This window comes from Prionailurus bengalensis, chromosome D1 (genome assembly GCF_016509475.1).
Source record: "Prionailurus bengalensis isolate Pbe53 chromosome D1, Fcat_Pben_1.1_paternal_pri, whole genome shotgun sequence".
Lineage (NCBI taxonomy): Eukaryota > Metazoa > Chordata > Mammalia > Carnivora > Felidae > Prionailurus > Prionailurus bengalensis.
The window spans coordinates 102,456,769-102,466,007 of record NC_057346.1 but is presented as its reverse complement, the minus strand read 5'-3'; positions in this window follow the sequence as shown (position 1 = coordinate 102,466,007).

The window sequence follows — 9,239 nt, the reverse complement described above, 5'->3', positions numbered from 1 at the left end:
GTTTCAGTGGAAGAAGTGTCCTCTCAGGGAACACAGTCACATGATACCTTCTTTAGTGGATACCTGATAGCATCATTATTATATCTGTTTTCTTATAACATAAACCCTTTCAACCATCCTAACGTCTTTGAGTCTTTGAGCCCCTTCTTTAATAATCTCCGTTGACAATAGTGGTATGTCTACCTCACTTCCTGTCAGTTTTTCCAAGGCTCAAGGAGCCACTCTGATAGTAAATTAGGATCCACTCCTGGTGTCTTGCCTACAAGGAAATTTTTGAGTCACTGGAGTTCTGCATCAGTAAATTCTTCCTTATCCTGCTTTATATTCCTCCCTCCCTAAGCACATTACCTTCAAGCTGTATACCATGTTTTCTGGTTCTGGCTGGTACTTGTTAGTCAAGTCCTGTAACTCTTTTGGTGAATAATAGGCCAATTCTCCTTAGTAATCAGACAAAACCATCCTGGGTCTTGCCTTTGGTTTAGGTCTAGAAGCTAAGAGGTGAGGTGGGACAAGATCTTGAGAAAAATAGTTATTATCTTGTGCCACACCTCACTCAGGTGAGGGCTGTTTATTGTCTCTGGCAGAGGAAGTTTGGTCTCTTCCAGCAAGGTGGAGAGGGCTACTTTACAGGGTCAGAAGATTTGGGAAAAATGGAATATCTCAAACACATCAGATGTCTTATTCCCTATTCTCAGTGTCCAACTCCTTCCCTATCAGAGTCCTGACTTTTATACAGGAAACTTGCAGAGATTGTGAATTCAGCTTCTTTCTTATTCTATGCCCAATATCAGGTTGTTGGTTTGTGTTATATGCAGTCTGGTCTCTAACTGTAGGAGATGAGGATCTTTTTAAAAATTTTTTAAAATGTGTATTTATTTTTGAGAGAGAGAGAGCGAGAGCAAGTGGGGCAGGGGCAGAGAGAGAGGGAGACACAGAATCTGAAAGAGGCTCCAAGCTCTGGCTGTCAGCACAGAGCCTGACGCAGGGCTCAAACCATGAACCACGAGATCATGACCTGAGCTGAAGTTGGATGCTTAACTGACTGAGCCACCCAGGCTCCCCACTGAGTATCTTTTTAAATGCTGCCTAACTGACTTTGACATCATAGCATGAATTGGAAATTGTCTCATCCGACTCTATTATTTTCATTCTTTGGCATGTGAGGGGCATTTAACAACAACAACTTCATAGTCCAAAAGTTACTATTGCTTCCCACATCTCTCATACCTAGAGATAATTACATTAGCCAATGTAGGGTTTTTAACTGTGCCCCATTCTAATTCACTGTTGGCGAGTCTTAGTAATTGCAATGCTTGGGCATGCTAGTGGTTATGACTGCCCCATTCCACCAGCAATGGACTCTTGCTGCCATCTGTCCAGTGAGTGATCTGATTCCAGAATTCTATTCAAGAATCTGCTGAATTCATTGATCAAGTAAGTTACTAAGGTCAGCCTACATTCAAAGACAGGGAAAATAATTCAGTCTTTCAATGGAGCAAGTGCACTCATTTATAAGAAAGGGGTAATTAACTATGTCAAATAAGAGATAACCCAAAAAAAGTTGTCGGAATTGCAAAACATAAACAAAATTTAGTACCTATATTATAAATAAACAAAAAAATCTCTTCATTTAATATGATGCAAACATCTGAATGGACGCAATCCACTTGCATGTAGTTCAATGAATTTATAATATAACATCTATGGAAAATAATTCCCAATAAAATTTTGGATAATTATATTACATGAAGGTATCTTTTAGAAACTGCTTGCCCCAGGAGTTTTGTTTTTTTATATATTAATTTATATTAATTTTTTTTTGGAGAGAGAGAGAGAGCACAAGCAGGAGAGGGGTGGAGGGAGAATGAAGGAGATAATCTCAAGCAGGTTCTGTGTCCAGCATAGAGCCCCGGCAGGGCTCAATCTCATGACTCCAAGATCATGACCTGAGCTAAAATCAAGTGTCAGATACTTAACAGATTGACCCACCCAGGCACTTCTGATTGCCCTAGGAATTTTAACCCTTGCTTAACTCTTAGAAGTCAAGAGAGAACTCCATTAAGAACAGACTCAGTCTCTCTAAACCTTGAACCTAGAATAGAGTTCTGCAAAGATTCTGGCTACCAGACTAAAAGTCAGTTCACTTAAGAAAGTACAGCATTTGTACTACATATGTATTGTAGCATACATATAGGTGAAATATTACTCAGCCATAAAAAGGGAAAGTTTTCCGTTAGCAATGAAATAGGTAGATCTGGAGGGTATAATGCTAAGTGAAATAAGTCTATCAGAGAAAGACAAATACTATATGATTTCACTCATATGTGGAATTTAAGAAACAAAACAAATGAACAAAGAAAAAGGGAGGTAAACAAAAAAACCCAAAGTGTTGTAGACTCTAAGTTCTAAAGTTCTCTCTTGTCTAGCAAGAGAGTGGGACGCAGGAGTCCAGGAAAAGACAAGAGCCCCGAATAAGGGTCCGTGTCCCATTGTTATTGGGATCAGAAGGCTTACAAACATGGTGATGGACGTGCACAAAGGGACAATGAATCTGTGAATGTTAACTTGTGGACGTGAGGGAAAGGGGGTGTTGAAGATATTTGGGGTGGGCAGTTGGGAGGAAGGTTGTTTACAGTGGACAGGAGGCAGCACCTCTGTTTATCTTAGCTGGCTTCGGGGATGAGACAGATAGGAGGAATAATCTCAGGGTTTTCTTTTGTTAACCATCTCCACTCTGAACTGCTTTGCCTGCAGCGCAGGGGTCCATAGTCCAATTCACAATTTACCTAACCTGGCCCTATCCTCCTGTGAAAGCAGCTTTTCTGCTGTAGTACTAAATTGGGAGTGCTTCCACCCTGAATATCTAATCTTATTTATTTCATATACCTATGTATTGGGCACCATTTTGCCATTCCTATTTGGGGTCTTTGCCCTACCCTCTGCACCCCCCCTGTATTCCTGGTGCCTTTGCACCTCCCTATTCTTGGGGTGCCTATGCACCCCCTATTTTTGGGGTGCCAATCTGGTTTATCCAAACTTGGGTGTGAGCATTATATGGCTTTGTATTTCTTTATGCCTTGTTAACCCATTGGTGTAAGCCTGGGGGATTCCTAAGCTTATCCCCCACAACAAAGTTTTATATGTAGACAACAAACTGGTGGTTGCCAGAGTGAAGGTGGGTGGGGGGAACGAGTGAAATAGGTGGAGGAGATTAAGAGTACACTTATCATGGTGAGAGAACTGAGTAATGTATAAAATTGTTGAATCATTAAAATGTACACCTGAAACTAAGAAAGCATGCATGCTAATTATACTAGAACTGAAAAAAATAGTAATAATACATAATGTGAATTAAAATGTGGGTTAAAAAGTTATAATTATGAAAAAGTAACTAGGCAGAATAAAAACACTGAAACAAAATTGGCTCAAAATGTTATTATTGCTTGTCTTTGGATGGTAAGATTCTGGGGAATATTTTTTCCTCTTCCTTTTTTATTTTCTGAAATTTATTTATTTATTTATTTATTTATTTATTTATTTATATTTTTTGTTGTTTGGGGAATATTTATTTATTTTTTCAATATATGAAATGTATTGTCAAATTGGTTTCCATACAACACTCAGTGCTCATCCCAAAAGGTGCCCTCTTCAATGCCCATCACCTATCCTTCCCTCCTTCCCACCCCCCATCAACCCTTAGTTTGTTCTCAGTTTTTAAATTTTTTTTTTCAACGTTTATTTATTTTTGGGACAGAGAGAGACAGAGCATGAACGTGGGAGGGGCAGAGAGAGAGGGAGACACAGAATCGGAAACAGGCTCCAGGCTCTGAGCCATCAGCCCAGAGCCCGATGCGGGGCTCGAACTCACAGACCGCGAGATCGTGACCTGGCTGAAGTCGGACGCTTAACCGACTGCGCCACCCAGGTGCCCCTGTTCTCAGTTTTTAAGAGTCTCTTATGCTTTGGCTCTCTCCCACTCTAACCTCTTTTTTTTTTTCCCTTCCCCTCCCTCATGGGTTTCTGTTAAGTTTCTCAGGATCCACATAAGAGTGATAACATATGGTATCTGTCTTTCTCTGTATAGCTTATTTCACTTAGCATAACACTCTCCAGTTCCACCCATGTTGCTACAAAGGGCCATATTTCATTCTTTCTCATTGACACGTAGTACTCCATTGTGTATATAAACCACAATTTCTTTATCCATTCATCAGTTGATGGACATTTAGGCTCTTTCCATAATTTGGCTATTGTTGAGAGTGCTGCTATAAACATTGGGGTACAAGTGCCCCTATGCATCAGTACTCCTGTATCCCTTGGGTAAATTCCTAGCAGTGCTACTGCTGGGTCATAGGGTAGGTCTATTTTTAATTTTTTGAGGAACCTCCATACTGTTTTCCAGAGTGGCTGCACCAGTTTGCATTCCCACCAACAGTGCAAGAGGGTTCCCGTTTCTCCACATCCTCTCCAGCATCTATAGTCTCCTGATTTGTTCATTTTGGCCACTCTGACTGGCGTGAGGTGATATCTGAGTGTGGCTTTGATTTGTATTTCCCTGATGAGGAGTGACGTTGAGCATCTTTTCATGTGCCTGTTGGCCATCTGGATGTCTTCTTTAGAGAAGTATCTATTCATGTTTTCTGCCCATTTCTTCACTGAGTTATTTGTTTTTCAGGTGTGGAGTTTGGTGAGCTCTTTATAGATTTTGGATACTAGCCCTTTGTCTGATATGTCATTTGCAAATATCTTTTCCCATTCCTTTGGATGCCTTTTAGTTTTGTTGGTTGTTTCCTTTGCTGTGCAGAAGCTTTTTATCTTCATATGAAATTTATAAGACAAAGATATTTTCCTTTGGGAAAAAAATGAAGTGCAGCATAAGAAATTTAGTGAATAGTGTATGGTGACAGGTGGTGACTACACTTACCATGGTGGTCAGTGAAAATGTATAGAATGTTGAAATAATGTGTTGTACACCTGAAACTAATACAACATTATATGTCAATTATACCTCAATAATAAAAAAATAAAAATAAAGTAAAATTGAAATTTAAAAACAATAAACAGGGGCGCCTGGGTGGCGCAGTCGGTTAAGCGTCCGACTTCAGCCAGGTCACGATCTCACGGTCCGTGAGTTCGAGCCCCGCGTCGGGCTCTGGGCTGATGGCTCAGAGTCTGGAGCCTGTTTCCGATTCTGTGTCTCCCTCTCTCTCTGCCCCTCCCCTGTTCATGCTCTGTCTCTCTCTGTCCCAAAAATAAATAAAAGTTGAAAAAAAAAATTTAAAAAAAAAAAAAAACAATAAACAACAACAACAACAACAAAAACAAAAGAGATCTGGATCTCAAGTGGTGTCTGTTCAGAATAAAATTCAGAAGCAACTTCCTTTCCAAATGCAAAGAATTCATGACCACTGACCTCTTAGGTGCTTTCCTGGGCAGAGAACAGGACTCTGCCCAAATACTGTGCTGAAGTTCTACAGATCAAGTCAAGGCAAGGTTGGCCTTTCAGTGGTTTGAAGTTTCACATAACTGTTTCCCTGAGCACCTTAAAAAATAAATCCACTCTCTGAATATAAGCATTTTTCAAAGATGTACAAGTCTTTTATTTAACTCTAAAAACTTGGTGCTGACCAAGGAAAGAGGCAAAGCTAAAATAAAACCAAGCATTCTATTTGGGGGTCTCAGAACTGCAATTTGAGGGACACAGATTTGGGTAGCAGCCCAAACTGTGTCCTCTCAGACAACAAAAGTCAAGAGGTTTTGAAGACATGCTCTTATGCTTGCATTTGTTGTTTACAGAGAATTTTGATTGGTGTTGGAGGCAGAAAACCAAACTGAATATAATTTGTTGCTAAGGCTATCACTGAGCAAAGTTGCCTAGTGTAGCAAGTTGCAAGTGTTTGGGCTGAATCCTTGGAATATTTGTGGTTTGGCCCCGTCCAAAAGTTGATGGTTTCACTGCTGAGGACGCACAAAAGGCCCATCTCCTTTCTGGCCTCCTGGCTCCATTTAAAAACCCCTGGACATACGTGACCTCATTTCAATCTCCCATTTCAGTGTCAAAGGGTAAGACTACAAATTTTTCGGCCTTCTTCTAACTGTGAGGGTAAAAAATGCTCCGTTATTACTTGTATCCTAATGGCAGAGGCTTACGTGGCAGGAAAGGACCTGGTTTGTTTCTAGAGGCTTGACACAGAAATCTCTAACAAGAAGTCTATAAAATTCCCTTTCGAAAATGCCGGTAAGCAACACGGAGATGTGTATCAGTAAAGAAACAATGGCCTGAAATCTGCAACACTGTGTGGTATCACCAAGGAAAACAATAATTTAAGCATCAGCGTAATTTGCTGTTTGCATTTCAGTTTACTGCTGGCAATGTGCCCTACTGTTGGGTTTGCTCTAGCCTCAAAAATTTACTGTTCCACTGTGATTGTTCCAAGTCGCTCCCAATTATTGGCGGTTTCTTTCCTAGGCTTCATCATCATCGTCATCGTCATCATTGTCATCGTCATCCTCCGATGAAATCAGCTACAAATGTTTTTAATTATTGGAAGCATTTTTATTACTGCCATTTATGGAGGAACTGCTATGAAGCCTGTTCTCTGCTAAATGTTGGCTAACATTTTATATTTACAACTCTTTAAGGTAAATCCTACACTGAAAGAAAGAAAATATCAACCCAAAGTCTTTAATCAAGCATGTATTAAGAGTGCTAAAATGTGGGGAGTAGCTTAAGATGAGTGTTCTGCAGGCAGCAAGTAGCTGAACGATTTTAAGGCTGATTGGGGATGGTCATTCGAAACTTAATTTTCTTCTAAGAATTATTCCCTGTGCAAATTCTTGGAAAGTAGAAGGAAATGAGTTATCTTAGTCATGGGAGAGAAGGTAGGAACAGGAAGATGGAATCTCAGGGTAACAGTTATTGGCTGCTTAAGTGCATTTAGGGATAAGAGGTTGCGGGAACATTTGGAAGCTACGAATTTTGCAGGATAGCTAAGGTTTAGTATTGTGATTGTGTGGGATGATTGCAATTATCTCTTGAGTTAGTAGTTAGCAGATACACAGAGGCATTTACACTCTAGGCACTATAAAATATGGGATTACAGTGGTAAGGAACCCACGAAATAGTATCATTGGCAGACTGTGACATGTCTCTTTAGTCCCCCCACTTATCTTTCCTAGTCTCAACCAAGAAAGCACATCCGAAGGATTGAAGGCAATTGTTTAAAATGCATTTGCACGGTGCCCGGGTGGCTCAATCAGTTAAGCATCCGACTTCGGCTCAGGTCATGATCTCCCAGCCTGTGAGTTCGAGCCCCGAGTCGGGCCCTGTGCTGACAGCTTGGAGCGTGGAGCCTGCCTCAGATTCTGTGTCTCCCTCTCTCTCTGTCCCTTCCCTGCTCACTCTCTCTCTCTCTCAAATAAGTAAACTTTAAAAAATAAAAATAAAACAAAATGCATTTGCGATGTTCACATGATCTTTCTGCATTGGTTCTTGCCTGTGCTCTACCTTTACACTTTTATCAGGGCTATAAGTTTGGCTAATGGAACATGTTATAGCAATATTCTCAATAATTTTAAGTGAAATTGCCCTATCAATGCTGATCTAAGATTTTAGTCAATTTTCCTCTATTGTTTTGCGAACCAGCAATAAAGCATAGACAGTATAGAATCCTCTGATGAGGGATAACACATAATTAACCAAGAATTAGTCAGTGATTACCCTGGAAGTAACCACATATAATAAACACGGAGGACACTGACCATTCTCCAAAGCCTCTGATGGAGTAATAAAACATCCACACACGATTGCCACTAACTGCTTACTTTTGAGATGTGATTAGAAACAAAATTAACCAGTAGACAGTTCTTGTACCAATTTGTATACTTGAACCTGAGGACGTTCTTTTCACCTAAGATGTATACAAACATTGAAACACATTTATGTTTATATCTCTTACTTTCACTAATAAAACATTGAGGACAGTATTTTTCTGATAGTCTCTTAGTTTTTTCCTGTAAGTCTAGTAAAGATGGATTCTTAAGTAATCAAACACTTGATAGAGACAACAGAAAGCATAGGAAATAATTCTGATAAAGCCCAGATGACTTAGAAGAGAAAGAAAAACTCTCACGATCTTATCAAGATAGAGCAATCGTCCAAGACACCTTCATGGCTTAGCAGATGAAGGAAAATTAAGTTTTAGTTCTTCGTAAGCACACCTCGTCTGCCAGCCCCAAAGACAGCAGGGGGTGGACACCTGCCCTTTCTTCTCTAACCTCAGCTCTTCTAACTTTCTAACGCAAGCGTCAGTCTCTAGCTGTGCGTAGGTGACTAGGCAGGCTTCCCACAGCAGAGGCCAGCCCACCATGCAGCCACTTCTTCCGTACTTTGCAGCAGTCCCACAAACAGGGGCATCGAAGCAGCTGGCATCTGGGGGCATCTCTGCACTCAAGTGGCGGTCCACCAGCATCTACACACATGCCACCCTTCCCCATACAGAGGTCACGGGCCAACTTGAGATTTCCCTCCTGATGCCTCTTTCCCGAGACTCCATTCTTAGGTCTCCTAGCTGACTCACCAATTGTTGGTTCCTCAACTTGGGAATTACCTAGGTAACATCTAAAACTGGCCACTGTAGTCAGAGGGCAGGAGAGACTGAGGAAAGAGGCAGCCCACATCGTATGGCAGGTGGCAAGTTTAACAAAGAAGAAAACTTCCAGATAATGCTCCTTTGGGACAGCAGCATGATGAGCATCTCTCCACACCTGCCTGCCGGAATCTTTTAAAGTTTATTAATTTTTTGAGAGAGAGAGAGAGAGAGAGAGAGAGAGAGAGAGAGCATGAGCAGTGGAAGGTTAGAGAAAGAGAGAGGAAGACAGAAGATCTCAAGTGGGCTCCATGCGGTCAGTGCAGGGCCGGATGCGGGGCTCGAACCCAGGAACCATGAGATCATGACCTGAGCTAAAATCAAGAAGTGCACACTTAACCGACAGAGCCTCCCAGGCGCCCCCTTAAACATTTATAAAGGGACCTTAACTGGATTCAGTCACATACGCCATCCAGATCGTCTCAACAACACATTACTCCCTTGAGGCTGCCTCCCTGAAAACAGCTCCCGCTGTGGACAGGTGGGCAGAGTGTACATTCCAAGGACGGTGGGTGGGGGCCTCAGAGCCTCTGATTGCCCAGGTCCAGCTAGACGGTCAATGGGTAGCTACATCCTCTTGACGACCACCTC